The 15678-nt window shown below is 49.8% G+C and overlaps 1 long non-coding RNA gene across 1 annotated transcript in view; it reads left to right on the top strand.

Annotated features, from left to right (window-relative positions):
- LOC122676911 overlaps positions 1–15678 on the top strand; it is an 87065-nt gene that overhangs the window by 49659 nt on the left and 21728 nt on the right. The gene's annotated exons all lie outside the window — the stretch shown is intronic.

Here is a 15678-nt window from a genome sequence, read left to right as displayed (position 1 = left end):
CTGTTCTCCACGCCTTTCACAGCCTGAGAAGTCAGCTCAGAATGAGTTGAGTGGAGAATTAGGAAAGCTCTTTGAGGCTCCTTAGACTTCCCAGTCACAAAAGAAAATTTAGGATAACAAATCTGGGTGAAAAATGAATGATAGAATGGAAGGGCTTGGTGGGGGCACTCACAGGAAGTGGCATGGAAGGGAGCTCAAAACAGAAAGTTACCTTTAACTTCCCTGCCTCAGAGGCATTAACTGTAACATTTGGGGCCAGTTGTCTTGCTGAGATAGCAACTAATAGCCCATAATTACCCATAATGACTTCACAGGGCTCAGCTCAGGTAGGAGCCCTGGCTTTTCCAGGTAATGGCTTTTATTCCCTTTTAATTTTGAGTGTGTGCGCTCCCTGTATGGATTGAAAGGCAGTCATTAACACAAGTGCCTTTGATAATCAGGTTGGTTTTGACTCAGGTGCTTTTCATTAACTACTTCAAGTCAGTATGGGTTAGGGCCCTGCTTCTGGGCAGGGCAACAGGAGACAGAAAACTCAAAGTTTTCTCAAAAGGGGTCCTTGGTGTCCAGAGAAGACAGAGGGAGCTTCATTGCTGTGGTCTTGGGGGAAGAGGAAAAGCAGGAGGAAGACGCTTGAGGGGACAGCTGCAAGGGACAGCACCCACAGGCTGAGCCTCAGTTTTCTCATTTGTGAATTGAGGCTTACAATCAGGGAACTGATCAGGGATTCCTGCCTGTATTTTTATTCATGTAAGGACGAAAGGCTTCCCTGGTGGCTCAGTGGTAAAGAATCTGCCTGCCAATGTAAGAGACGCAGATTCGACCCCTGGGTGGGGAAGATCCCCTTAGAGAAGCAAATGGTAACCCACCCCAGTGTTCTTGCCTGGGAGATCCCAGGGATGGGGGAGCCTGGCAGGTTACAGTCCGTGGGTTTGCAAAAGAGCTGGACACAACTTAGCAACTAAAACAACAAGGAAAAATAGACTTTGAAATTACTTGGAGGCCTGACGTGGACAGCTCATCGATCCAGGTAATCTCTGCCTGGTTTGTCTTTGGGCTATTTTACAACCCGTAGAGGTAAAAGTTTAAATACACATGCATGCATGCCTGCCTAGTCACTTCAGTCGTGTCTGAATCTTTGTGACCCAATAGGCCGTAGCCCGTCAGGCTTCTGTGTCCATGGGATTCTTCAGGCAAGAATACTGGAGTGGGTTGCCATGCCCTCCTCCAGGGGATCTTCCCGACCCAGCGATCGAACCCAAACACTCATCTCTGTCTCCTGCATTGGTAGGCGAGTTCTTTACCGCTAGTGCCACCTCATAGTAGGGCAATTAATTCATTTCTGAAGAAATGCACACTGGCCATTTCACAATGGATGCTATTGATTCCTATGGGTATTGGCCAGTTTTGCCAGTTCTTCCAGTTTGCAACTATTTGTTTATTTATTTTGACATTCCTTATCTGACTATAAATCTGTAGTCCTTTGGCATTCTTTAGACTTGGTTGTAATACCTCAGGGCTTCCTCATTAAATAATGAGTTAAGGTTTTGACACAGGCGCATTTTGTATCTGAGTAAGAGCTGTATCCTCTTAACATCTTACAGAGAAGCACAAGAAGGTCCAGAGAGGGGATGGGACGTTCTCAGGGTCACACAGCTCATTTGTGCCAAAGCCATGACCAGAAGCAGGTTCTTTTGACTGTTCTGTGTTCAGTAATCCCTGATGTAACTTGCAGAATTGTCATGAGAGCCAGAAGGTAGAAGAGAGAAAATGGTATGAAAAGTGAGACACGCAGCTGTGAAGAGGTGAGGGGTTCTTGTGTAGGAGGTGGGGGTGGGGAGAGGAGGCTCATCAGGTCTTGGGTTTCAGCCTCACCTACCAGGCATGTGAGCATGGCCAGGTCATTCAGCCTCCCTCAGTCTTATTACCTGCCCTGCTTACCTCACAGAGCCCTGGTAAAGAGGAGGTGAGGTGAGAAAGGGTGCTTGCGAAAGAGTTCTGGTGATTTTTTTTTAAATGTACCCACGTATTCTCTGATACTCCTTTCTTCAAGAGGTGGAGCCTCATTCCCCTTGCTTGCATGTGGGCTCAATTTTGTTAAAAGTGACTCAATTCTGACAGGGGAAAATAGAAGTGAGGGCGTGTTATGTGTGTGACTAGGTCATAAAACAGCATGGTGGTTCCCACTTGGCTAAACTCTCTCTTGGGTTTCTCTGGGGGGAAAGCCAGCTGCGCTGTCCTGAGAATACTCAGACAGGAGGAGAGGCTCTCGTGAGGAACAGAGGCCTCCAGCCAACAGCCACGTGTAGTCAGTTTGAAAGATTCCAGGGCTGATCAAGGAAAAAGATAACCAGGAGGTTGGCAGTAGCAGACAATGAGCTTCATTTGGGTTTACACAGGTAAAAGGACTTTCAAGTCCTTTATAACATGAGACCTTCCAATGGTCAGTCACTTGGGATCATCACCGAGGAGGGCAAGGAACTCCTGGAGGAGAGGGAGATGGAGAGGCCCCCTCATGTCTAGATGATGTTGTTCAGCAATGTGATGGGGGGGGGGGTCTCAAGATGAGAGAGCCCCAAGGGGCAGCGGTAGCTTGGATCTTCAGTAGCCCCAGAGTTTACTGTACTGATGGCTTGCAGATGGAGTTCAATGTGGGGAGGAATACAAAGCAGGCAGGGTCCAAATGACTAGAGATAAATTTAAAACAACTGGGGGTGTAAAAATTTGAATTTGGCACCAGTAGGCTTTTGAGCCAATGGTCTCAGCTGGCTGTGAGGGGCCATCTTTGCCTCATTAAATAACCATGTCAGTCTTAGAAGCAGAGACTTTAATCCCAATCAAGCCTCAGGTGACTATAGCCCCAGAAGAACTTGATTGAAATTTCATGAGAGACTCTGAGCCACAGCAACCCAGCTCCCACATTTCTAACCCTCAGACACTGTGTGAGATACAAATGCTTATTGTCTTAAGCTACTACGCTTTGGGATCTTTGTTCCACAGCAGTAGATAACGGACACAAATGCACAAAGCCAACCAAGTGGCAATAAAAGCTGACTTTGTGCTCACTCCCTCTTTCTCCCAGGAGACCAGTTGTTGCTTTGGGACCGAAAAGGCACAAATCCCATTAGCAACAGCTGCTTGTTGCTTGCTTTCTAAATTATTTAGCCCTCCTTTGCCTTGATCCACACCCCAGATCTTTTAAAATATTAAGACTTTAAATAGGCTTGGGCTTCAGCTTGGGAAACTATCCATACATTTCTCTCCCACCCTGCCACACTCTCCTCAGCCCAAAGCCAGAAAGGTCTTGAAGAAGGCTGTGTCAGCCCCGATTGATCTTTCCCCCCGGCTGTGGCTCAGTGTAATTGACTCCAGCTGAGTTCTAAGTAGGGAATTGGCTTCACCAGTCCTGGGAGCTGGATGATGGCACTGCCAAGTTGACGGACACCTGTCCCCTTCCATTCTTACCACCCTCAGCCTGGATGTTCTTTCAGGGCTCTGGCTTAAATCTCTCCTGATCCAGCTTAAATCTGCAGTCTTTTCACTTTCTCGGCAAAGGAGTTTCTTCCCAGCAAATCCAGCCTCCTGTTTGCCCCAGCTCATGAGGCTTTGTCAGAGCTGATGGTCTGAGCCCAGCTCCTCTCGCTTCCAGCATGGCCCACTGACCCCCTCCCAGAAGAGGACAAAGCCCACACTGTGTGTGGCCTGTCCTGCCCTCCCTCATGCTTCATCATCAGCCAACTCTCAGCTCCCTTGCTGCCCCAGGGAGGCCGGTGACGCTTCTGGGGATGCCTGCACCCCGCACAGCTGAGACCAGGAGAGGAGTCCCGAGCTCTGTCCTCAGCTCTAACCGCTGCTCTCCTGGGGTGGCTCCGCTGGAACTCCATGTCCTCACTTGCTAGTCGAGAGGGGGGCATCTGTCTCTCTGGGCTGCAGAAGCTTGAGTTGCCATTTGACCTGTTGAAAAGCCAAGACAGGCAGTCCAGCTTGGCTGGGTCCCTGGGACTGGACTTCCTACTGAGTGCTCAATCCCCCAGACAGCCAGGCTAGCCCTCACCTGCCACCCAGACCCTGCACTGGGGGTGCGGGAAGTGGGCCCTGGGATTCAAGGATGGTTCCCTCCTGTTTCCCAACCTCCCAGGGGTTCTTCCTCCATCTCCTCTGTCTGGTGAACTCTGACGCTTCCTTCTGAGCTCAGTGCAGAGGCCACCTTCTCTGATCCTTCCTGTCCCCTCAGAGTAGGACTGGAGGACCCGGAGACCCCTCCAGCCCCTTCTTACCCTATCCTGGTGCTTTGGGGGCACTCCCAATTTACACTTATTCTCTCCCCTGTTAGTTTGTCACCTCCAGCCAGGACAGGAAAGAGCTCATGGTGCTCACGGCTGTGTCTGTGTTTCTGCCATTGCTGGTTGTTGTAGCTGTAAGTTTGAGAACCGCTTGGCTCATTCCCAGCCTTTCCCGACTAGGGAGGCACCACAGCTCCAGCTTAACACACCCCAGCTTGGGCTACTGGAAGGGAGGACGCAAGATCCAGATCAGCCCAGGAATACCTCAGAAGGGCCCTGGAAATGTCTGACTGGAGTCAGCGGCTGACTGGGCTGCTGACAGAAGCCAAGTGTAAGGCCGCGGGGTGACCGTCTCACTGTGCGTCGGCTCCGCTGTCTGGGGGCAGTGCGGCACCTCGGCTGTGGGTCACATGCGCGTTCTCAGGGCTGCTGAGGGGCGGGGGCGAGGTCTACACATCCTGTCTTCCCCACAGCCTGGCCCATCCTGGCCCCACACAGAACCTTGCGCTGTGGCTCTGCCTGGCAGGAGCTGGCCGGTATGAGAGAAGCCGTGAAGCAGCCCCCACTGTCCAGGCACCGGAAGGGCCACTCTGAGGTGACGTGTCCCTTCACGGTCAGCATTCCACCAGGGCCCCATCAGCCGGGTCAGATCTAACTGCGTCGCTGTGTTGGGAGGGAGGCTGGGCTAGGTGACTCCTCTAAGTTGTCAGTTGCTCAGTATGAATTCCTTTCCACCACAGTCTAATACCTGAGTAAGTAAAGTCCCTGTGGTGAGCCCTTAGGTGATAGGTGAGGAAGGTAGTTTTGGGGCAGTGGATCCAGGTCTGCGTTTCTGAAATCACTGCTCCTGGACAATTAGTACCCTGTTCCTCTAACTGAGCTGGGTCACCCCAGCTGACCTGTTCCTGAGAGGTAGGAGCCAGGGTCCTGATTGGGGTGGTCTGTTTCCTCTACCCCTTCCTGTCTGCCCTCCCCTGAGAGGCCCATAGAAGGAGTGAGTAAGGAAGGGGCATCCAGAGTCTAACTATCTCTTTAAATTATCATCCAGAAGTTCCAAGAGAAACCAGCTCATTCCAGTTCCCACCACGCAGAAAACTGAAAGTCGCTCAGTCGTGTCCGACTCTTTGCAACCCCATGGACTATACAATCCATGGAATTCTCCAGGCCAGAATACTGGAGTGGGTAGCCATTCCCTTCTCCAGGGCATCTTTCCAACCCAGGGATCGAACCCAGGTCTCCCGCATTGCGGGTGGATTCTTTACCATCTGAGCCACCAGGGAAGCCCAAGAATACTGGAGGGGGTAGCCCATCCCTTCTCCAGGGGATCAGTCGAACCAGGGTCTCCCGCGTTGCAGGTGGCTCCTGCTGGGCAGAAGCCATATTCACATATCCAAATTCCACACACGCCTGTGTGTGTGTGTGTGGAGGGTCCCAGAGCCTGGGAGGTGAAAAGCTTTCATGGATCCCAACCAACAGATAAATTTTTGTATCCCTGGGGAAGCAAGAAACTAGCCCCACCTGAGGAAGACTCACTGGTGCTCTGAATAGAGCACCTCCCACCACGCAGAAGCCCTAAGTAAAACGGAAAATCCTGTCTCCTTTTTTGTGGGGGTGGTAGGGGGTAAGCAATTAATGAGTGCCCTGTTCATAATAATGGAGATCAGAATTATGATGTGTTTGCAAGTTTTTCACTTTCTTTCACTTTCTTGAGAAGTGGCTTCAGTGCAGGAGAGGAACAAGAAAAAAGGAAACTAATGTTTAGTGAGCATTTGTTAAATGCAGCAGGATTCTTTGTTAAGGGCTCTCGTCAAATTGTTACCAGCTGCACAGTGCCTGTTCCCCCTTCTTACATATAAGGAGGAAATATGTGATGCTCCTTTGATCAACACAAGACTTGGGTGCAAAGGTAGATATCTCCATGCAGAGCACCAGTGAGCTGTCCTCAGGTGGGGCTAGTCTCTTGCTTCCCCAGGGACACAAAAATTTATCTGTTGGCTGGGATCCATGAAAGCCTCTTTCACCTCCGAGGCTCTGGGCCCCTCCGCACACACACAGAGGCATATGTGGAATTTGGATATGTGAATAAGCAGGATATTATTGTATACAGTGCAGTGTAAGCCGGAAACAGATTGACAGTTGCCTGTTAAATGGGACATTTGTATACCCTAATACCCAGCATCTTATTTCTTATATATACATAGAGAAATGTTAGGACTGTATACCAGAACACGCATACAAAATGTCTTGATATCATTGTTCAAAGTGAAATAGTAGAAGTAGAAAATAGAAATAGTAGTAAGATTAGAAACAGTCCCAGCATCTATCAAAAGGTGAATGGGTGAATAAATAATGGCATATTCACTGTATCAGCTGGGATCCGGTCTGGAAAGCAGAAGTTACACTTTCAATCAGAGAAGTTAATACAGGGTGTTGTTAGCAGATGCCCCAGAGGGCTGAAAGAAGACAGAGGGAGTGCTGAACTAGTCCCTTAATAAAAGTCAGAAAGCAGCTCCCGCTCGGTGTGGAGAAACAAAGGGTAAGAAGAGGGTTTTATAGACTTGCAGGAGCTTGGAGGAAGAGCTCTAAGGAAGTGGAACTCTGACCTCCGAGGACAGGACACCACCCACTGCTGCCTCTGAGAGGAAAGGAGAGGTTTGGGGGCAGTGAAGAAAGGACTGGAGGCTGGGGTTAAGTGCCACCACTGGAGAATCACTGGAAGGAACCAGGGATGGAGATAAAAGGTAGTCTTTTCTCCACTCCTCCACCCTTTAATTTTTCTTCAGCACTCCCTGTTAGCAGAACCTAACAGGATACCAACTGAAAATGGATCAAGAACCTAAATGCAAGAACTGAAACAATAGAACTTAAATAAAAACCATTTATTTTAAATTTATTTTTCTTTTTGGCTGTGCTGGATCTTTGCTGCTCCACCAGAGTTTTCTCTAGTTGTGGGGGTCGGCGGGGGGGGGGAGGGGGGGCGGTGGGTATTAGTCTTCATTCCAGTGCACAGGCTTCTGGTTGTGGTGCCTTCTCTTGTTTAGGAGCACAGGCTCTAGGACATGCAGCCTCTGAGTTTCCACTTGCCCGCTCTAGCACATAGGCTCAGGCTCAGTGGTTGTGGAGCATGGCCTTAGTTGCTCCTAGGCATGTGGAATCTTCCTGGACCAGGGATTGAACTGGTGTCCCTTGAGTTGCAAGGTGGATTCTTAGCCACTGGACCACCAGGGAAGCCCCAAACTATACACTTTAAAATGGCTAATTCTGTAAATTTCATTTTACCACAAAAAGAAAAGTTGGGGTTAAAAAAGGCAAGAGAAAATATGAAATTTGTGACAGTGGTTACTTCTGGTTTGGGGAGAAGGAAGGGAATGTGATGAAGAGCAACTCAAAGGAAGATGCAAGTTGTTGATGTTTCTGTTTCACCTCTCTTGTTGGGTTGCAGCCTCATGGGTGTTAACCATATTATGTTTTACAGATAATATTTTCTTACGTATGTCTTTTAAAATGCATTGTTGTTCAATCAGTCATGTCCAACTCTTTTCGAGCCCATGGACTGCAGCATGCCAGGCTTCCCTGTCCTTCACTATCCCAGAGTTTGCTGAGCTCATGTCCATTAAGTTGATGTTGCCATTCAACCATCTCATCCCCTGTCATGCCCTTCTCCTCCTGCTCTCCATCTTTCCCAGCATCAGGGTCTTTTCCATTGAGTCAGCCTTTCTCATCAGGTGACCAAAGTATTGGAGTTTTAGCTTCAGCATCAATCCTTCCAATGAATATTCAGGGTTGATTTCCTTTTGGATTGACTGGTTTGGTCTCCTTGCTGTCCAAGAGTCTTCTCCAACACCACAGTTCGAAGGCATCAATTCTTCAGTGGTCTGCCTTTTTTATGGTCTGGCTCTCACACCCGTACATGACTACTGGAGAAACCATAGCTTTGACTATATAGACCTGTCGACTAAAAAAAGAGGTACAACTTGAGAGTTGTGAGTTAAGTTTTATTTGGGGCAAAATGAGGACTGCAACCAGGGAGGGAGCACGTCAGATAGCTCAGACAGACTGCTCCAAAGCGGCAGTGGGGGAAAGTCAATATATAAGGTTTTGGTGAAGGGGGAGTTCAATACCATTAAGCATTTATTTTATGAAAAATTTGTTGCTAGGACCTGATGTCACAATGAAGGGATTTAGTGCTCTTCTAGATATGAGGAGATGCAAGGATTGGGATCATAAAATCTGTTCCTAAAACATCTACCTAAAGACCTGCCCTGCCAGATTCCCTGGGGCACAGAGTGCCTTACTCCAACCAGAACTCCCTCAGGGAGTGTTGAAGGTCAACAGCTTCAGTGCAGGGTTTAGTCTCCGCAGAGGCAGATGGCGAATGCCCTAGTTGTTCAGTCGGCAACCATCTTGGCAAGTGCCAATCTGTAGTTGACAGACCTTTGTCAGCAAAGTGATGTCTCTGCTTTGTTAACCTGTCTAGGTTTTAACAGCTGTCTTGGAGACCCCGATTTGATTCCTGGGTTGGGAAGACCCGCTGGAAGAGGGATAGGCTACCCACTCCAGGATTCTTGGGCTTCCCTTGTGAGTCAGTTGGTAAAGAATTCGCCTGCAAGGTGAGAGACCTGGGTTTGATCCCTGGGTTGGGATGATCCCCTGAAGAAGGGAAAGGCTATCTACTCTAGTATTCTGGCCTGGAGAATTCCATGGACTGTGTAGTCCATGGGGTCACAAAGAGTCGGACATGATTCAGCGACTTTCACTTTACTTCACTTCTAGATTTTAAAATGCATAGAATTTTAAATTTTGAAATATGTGAGAAAACATTCAGAGGTAAAAGAAGGAGGGAATGTAGCTTGGAGGCAGGCCAGTTGGAATAGTGGGCGTGGGCGGTGCGGAGCCCTGACATCCGTGGGACAGCCAGGGAGGGGCTCCTGGAGGAGGGCAGTGGGGGTGCAGGAAGAGGGCAGCCCCGGATCCTGGCGGTGGGGCTGCAGGGCCGCCCTTGCTCACACGAGGGCGCCCCACACTGCCTCATCTAAGCGGCGGAGGCGGCCGGGCGTGCCAGGATGGGCAGGGGACAGGAAAGGAGAGAGCCCGGGAGAGGCCTTCTGGGGAAACTAGGGTGGAGGAGAGCATCCTGTCCACCTACAGACTGGCCTCTCTGTCCAGGTTTCTGGTGTGGTCAAGCCTTGAAGACAGTCAGTGTGAGATTCGAATGGAAACAGAGCCAGCCTTCAGGCTGGGAGGAATTCATGGGAGTCTCCATCAGGGCTGCCTGCGGGGGGCGGGGTGGGCGTTTGCTACTTACTGAGGGGTGTGTGGTATGCCTGTGCTGTGCTGGGAGTGACTATATAGATTAGAGGGTGTGGGTGTGTGTTTTCCCCAGGAATATAGTGGAGAGTGGGAGCAGGGCGTGGAGAGGGGCTTTTCCTGCTTCCCCAGGGTCTGAGGCTGGTACAAACAGGAAGGGGAACCTGCAGCAAGATCCAGCTGGTGAGGACTCAGAACTTGTCCCCCTCAGAGGAGCCCCGGGTGTGAAAGAGCAGGGAGGAGCCTGGCTGCTAGCCTGTGGAGGACGCCTCCCTCAGTCTGTCCCAGCAGGATTGTACACTGGGGCCTTCCTCGTGGGTCTGCAGACGCCCCCCTCCCCCACCAAGCCTTCTAGTGGTGGCTCGGCACCCAAGGCTAGCATGCCACAGCGCTGCCAGACCCTGGATCCTGCCTCTTCCTGCTGCTCAGGGACTTGGTGTTACTAACTTGTGCCCCAGGGCATAGCCCAGCAGAGGTCTGTGACCTGAGAAACCCCGCTGACCTCACTTTAGACCAGAACATTTTTTTTTTTTCTCCTAAAACCAGTGGCAGGGAGCCCAGGTTTGAGGAGGGTATGAAGAGTGGGAGAATAGGCCATCTCAAATACGCCTCCAGGGCAGAAGGATTATTTTGAGCTGATTATTTTCAGAAACTGCAGACAAAGGAAGCTTCTGAAAAACAGTAGAAATGACTCTTTGACAGAGATGTGCATTTATAAAAGAAATCTCCATTTGTGAGGGTGTCTCCCTCAGTGGGTGGAGAAGTTGACTATAAATCACAGAATTATAAAAATCTGTGGAAAGGGCGTTTACTTAAATCTACATAACAAACCTTCCCCTTGTTTACTCTGCTCTTCCGGGTAATCTTCCAGAACTGGCTTCCTCCCTGACCCGCACTCACCTTTGTTTCCTCTGTTTTTGGCTGAAGGTGGTGTTTAAACTGCTAGCTTAGGCCCCTTGGGAGAGTTAATTTTTTTCCCCTGGTTATCTCCCTGGTGTACAAGTATATGTGAATAAACTTCGGTTTCTTTCTTATCTTTTTGTTTACAGAGGTCTCAGTTGAGAGCTCAGAAGAGTGGAGGAAAGTTATTTTTCCTCCCCTATGGGGGGTGGGGGTTAAGGGGGTTGGGGGGACAGCTAGGGGGACCTGGAGGCTCCTCCCCATCCCACCAGTCACAGCTCCTGCCTGTGAAAGTGCTCTGCGGGCTGTATCCTGGAGTCTCAGCTGAGAATTTGAGAGCATTATAGTGGAAATTAAGACCAGGGTGGGAGCCTCTGGCTGGTAGGCTGAGGCCCCGGGCAGTGTCCCAGAGCAGAGAAGAGACAGTCCTGCAACGTTTCAGTCAAAGGAAGAGGAGGGATAGGAAGTCACAGGTGTCCTCTGGATGAGCAGGTCTTTGTGGTGCCAGGAGACACCCTGTGGGGGAGGGGGAACAAGAGTGAGGCTCCAGACATCTCCCCAGTGGCCTGGCCCTGGCTCTGTACACCTCATCTTTCTAGGCGCCTCATTTCTAGGTCCAGCCAAACAACCATGAGGAAGATGTGAGAGAACAACATCCTTCTGGGATGGGACCACCCTGGGGAGTAGTGGAAACCTGGCTAGTTCAGGGAGCAAGGCTTAATGACCATGTAGTCATTAAGAAGGCATTAGTGGGCTTCCTTGGTGTCTCAGTGGTAAAGAATCTGCCTGCTAGAGTAGGGGACTTGGATCTGATCCCTGGTCTGGGAAGATACCACATGCCACAGGACAACCGAGCCCATGCACCACAATGACTAAGCCTTCACTCTAGAGCCCATGAGAACAGCAAGAGAAGCCGCTGCAATAAGAAGCCTGCAAATTGCAACTAGAGAGTAGCACCTACTTGCTGAAACTGGAGAAGGCCCATGCACAGCAATCAAGACCCAGCACAGCCATAAATAAATCTTAAAAAAAAAGAAAAAAAAAGGCATTAGCATCAGTCCTGGGTTGGTTGAAGTTCCACTCAGCCACCTAGCAGCCATGTGAACTTAAATGGCAGGTTACTTAATTTCAGTTCCAGCATCTGCAAAATGGGGACAATAATTACATTGCAGAATTATGAAGATTTAGAAATTAGGAATGTGGAATGCTGAATCAATAGTAAATGCTGTTACTATTGAAACTGACCCCCCCCCAAAAAAAAACAAAACAAAACTGGGTTCCTCTGCTGAGTTTATGCTTAATCTTTCTATGCAAAACTTTATTTCCTTTCTTGTCCCACATGTGTTCCCTTCAGGATTGAGGATATCAAAGAAAAAAGTGAATTGAAACCTAGCAGGGGTCTCCCAGCTACAAAAAGCCTTTCCGTTTGTTTGTAGGAAAAGGCCTTAGTCTTCTAGGCCTGAGTAGATTCAAGCAGTTACTGACTAGGGAAGTGAGGGAATGCTGAAATAAAGGAAAAGCAGCCAAGAGACAATAGTTGAGTGATAAATCGGAGTTCTGGGGTATGTATAGCAATCTGACATAGATCTTTGAGTTCTGCAGGAACTGAGACCCCTACTCAGGTGGAGGTCAAGCTGAGCACAAGCATGCAGATCCATACTGGTAGGAACCAGAAGTCTGGTGATTAAGATTCCTGAAATATCACCCTGTTACCTCATCACCAGCTAGTCAGAAGAAAGTCAGGGCTGCACCCTGCAGCCCTTCACCCCAAATGTTGCCTTTAAAAACACTTCCATGAAAGCCATCTGGGAGTTTGGATCTTTTGAGTGTTCAAGCCGCCTCTCCGCCTTGCTGGACCCTGCAGTAAACGCTGTACCTGCCTTCATCACAACTTGGAGTTAGTAAGTTGGCTTTGCTATGCCATGAGCAAGCAGACCCAAGTTCAGTTCGGTAACACTGTCGTTATTTTCCAATGCCCAGACCCATGTAGGATGGATGGCTCCAGGCCTCTCTTCTAGGCTCTGACCAAAGCCAGCCTGTAATTTGCCTGCACTACCATACTGTGATAGTGAATCGCTAGTGTCAGGTGAGTGTATGCTCCTTGGTTCTTTGTCTCGTCACAACAAGGATTTGGAGTGACGGACATTAAAGCCCCCATCCCAATTAAAGCCCCCAAAGAACTCCCAATTCTTTGGGAACAGGGGCGTTGAGGTCTTTCTGGCTACTTCCTGCTGAACTGGGACGGTGAGGGGTATTGGGCCTCCCCCTCTTGCTAGTCTCGGGCCTCAGAGTCCTCATAGTGGTGTCCATCTAAGGGTGAGTGATATTTTCCATGGTCGGCTGTAGTTTTGTATCTTTGTTTAACTGGCACCGCATGTTGTAGCTTGTTGACCTGAGCAGAGACAAAACAGGTTAGTCAATTGATAATACATGGAGCAATCATAAGCAGCATCAATGTGGCATAGCAAGGACTAGTAGGGGCATTAGCCAACTCTAAATTCACATCGCCAGGATAGCTTAAGTCCCTCCTTGTTCAGGGACCAGAAGATCTATCTCCTGTCTGTTTTGGACTTCAATCTCTGTCAAGCTGTTTTGGCTCTTCAGAGCTATCCTGAAATGAATTGGGCCTCCCATCTCTTGAGGGGGGAATGTTAGGTAGTTAGAATAGGGAAAAGGAGTCCAAAATGGCGGTGGCTAAAAGACAAGGAGGAGAAAGCCCGAGAAAATAGAACAGAGGAAGGTCAGAGGAAGGTCCGAGGACGGGAGTGAGGACTTCAGGTAGAACTGCACTCCTGCCTAAGCCCAGTTTGCATAGGACAGGCCCAGGGGCAAGGAAAAAACACATAAAAAGAGGAGCCAAAAAAAAAAAAAAAGAGGAGCCAAAGGGCACGCTCTCTCTCTCTCTCCCTCCGGCGCACTGGAGAGCTCTTCTCTTCGCGTCTTTGGATCTATGTGTCCTCACGCCTTGAAGATGGATTTTCCTGCTATCTTTTAAATAAAATAGAGCTGTAACACTGAGCTGTAACACTGGTTTGTCTAAGAGCTATAACACGGTCCGTTTGAGACCTAAGAGCTATAACAGGGTCTGTCCAAGACCCGAGAGCTGTGGCATGCCGAGGGGGGAGGCTTTATTGTCTGTCACTCCAAGTCCTTGTTGTTACGAGACAAAGAACCGAGGAGCATACACTCGCCTGACACTAAGAAGGTACCATGTTACGACGGGAGCAGATTCATGTCTCTCTGACAAGAGCCTCTGGGGAAATGCCTTGATTCCAAATGCTGAGTCTGTTGGATGGTGGGCCTGTCCCTTCATCAAGAATCTCACAGCAGAAGGAACATAGGAGGAGAAGGAGAAGAGGGGGTGGCATCTGTCTCCACTGCCTGCCCCAATAGAAGCTGGGGGCCCAGGAGCTCTGTATAAGGCTGTGTGAGGGTCAGAGGTCAGGGGTCAAGTCCCTTTGGCGGTAGGACGAAGAGAAAATGGCCTGAACTTAGGCTTTCCTGAATTGTAACTTGTATGGACAGCTTTCCCCTTCTCTCTGCTCTGGAGTCTCTCAGACATCCAGTTAAAACTCCCTTAGGTGAGGTGGGGAGATGCCTCCCTGGTTCATAGCACGTAATAGCTGGTTAATAAATGTTGCTGGAACTGAATTGCATACAGCCAGTAAGGTTGATGGGAGGGAAGGGGCTTTATGTGAGCTCAGTCTACAGGCAGGAGCCTGTAGGTGGGCACCACCCAGGATCAGGTGCCAGGAGTTGATGGGGGCCCCGCCCATCCGGGTGTGCCTGCTGCTGAAACCTGGCAGCCACCCTGGGTTTCTCCCTGTTCCCACTCCCACCCTACTCTGTTCACTCTGCCTTGTAAATGCGATTGAATCTGCCCAGCCTTTTCTGTTGTCCTCTTCTTGGCAGCCCCATTTCCAGCCCAGACAACTGTAACGTCATACCTGAAATCCCTGCTTCCAACTGATTGCGCAAAATGCATCCAAGTGATATTACTGAAACCAGAATGGGAGACCCTTCTCCCTGCCTAAACTCTACTATGTGTACCCACTGCGCTCCCCTGGTGGCGTGCCTGCCAATGCAGGAGATGTGGGCTTGATCCCCAGGTCAGAAAGATCCCCTGGAGAAGGAAATGACAACCCAGTCCAGTATTCTTGCCTGGGAAATGCCATGGACAGAGAAGCCTGGGAGGCTACAGTGTATGGGTCATGAAAGAGCTGGACACAGCAACTAAACAACAATAGCGGGCATCCCCATTGCCTACAAGATAAAGCTCAAATTCTTCAAAAACTGACATGTACAGCTCCATACTCCTGCTTTCTTCTCCTTTCTTACACACGCCTTACCCTACCCCGACTCTGGGCACTGGTCAGACCTAACTGTCCACCAGTGGGAAATGCCAAGCACTCTTTTTCATCTTCCAGGGTTTTGTATATGTATTTGCTTCCTCAACGGAGAAGGCAATGGCACCCACTCCAGTACTCTTGCCTGGAAAATCCCATGGACGGAGGAACCTGGTAGGCTGCAGTCCATGGGGTTGCTAAGAGTCGGACACAACTGAGTGACTTCACTTTCACTTTTCACTTTCATGCATTGGAGAAGGAAATGGCAACCCACTCCAGTGTTCTTGGCTGGAGAATCTCAGGGACGGGGGAGCCTGGTGAGGGAGCCATCTATGGGTCTATGGGGTCACACAGAGCCAGACACGACTGAAGCGACTTAGCAGCAGCAGCATGCTTCCTCAAGGTGAAAATTAGCATAGACACACACGTACACACACATATACACACACACCACACACACAGACACACCCTATTTCTTCCTGCTTAGTCTGGTTAATTTCTAGCTCTCCTTCAAGCGTCATATGAGACTCCACTGCTACTGGGAACTGGCACCTACCTCTCTCCCCTCCCCTCCCCACCAGTGCTGGCCTGGGTGCTCCCTCCCCGCTCTCCCGGCTCCCTGGGCTCCCCAGGCCTTTACAGGACACTTTTGCATCGACTCCTTGCCTTCGTGATCCCGGTGTTTGCTCCCCTTGGGCTCTCCTCACTATTCCGGGATCTGGCCCTGCCTTGCTCACTGCTGTATCTCCAGGGCCTGGCCCAGCGCTTGCACGTGGCAGGCATGTAGCCATAACCACTGTAACACTTGCCAGAGCCCAGGACCTGGGAGGGTGCCTCCTGGCGTA

Source organism: Cervus elaphus, chromosome 20, assembly GCF_910594005.1.
Source record: "Cervus elaphus chromosome 20, mCerEla1.1, whole genome shotgun sequence".
Taxonomy (NCBI): Eukaryota; Metazoa; Chordata; class Mammalia; order Artiodactyla; family Cervidae; genus Cervus; species Cervus elaphus.
This window is presented reverse-complemented; position numbering and strand designations above follow the sequence as displayed.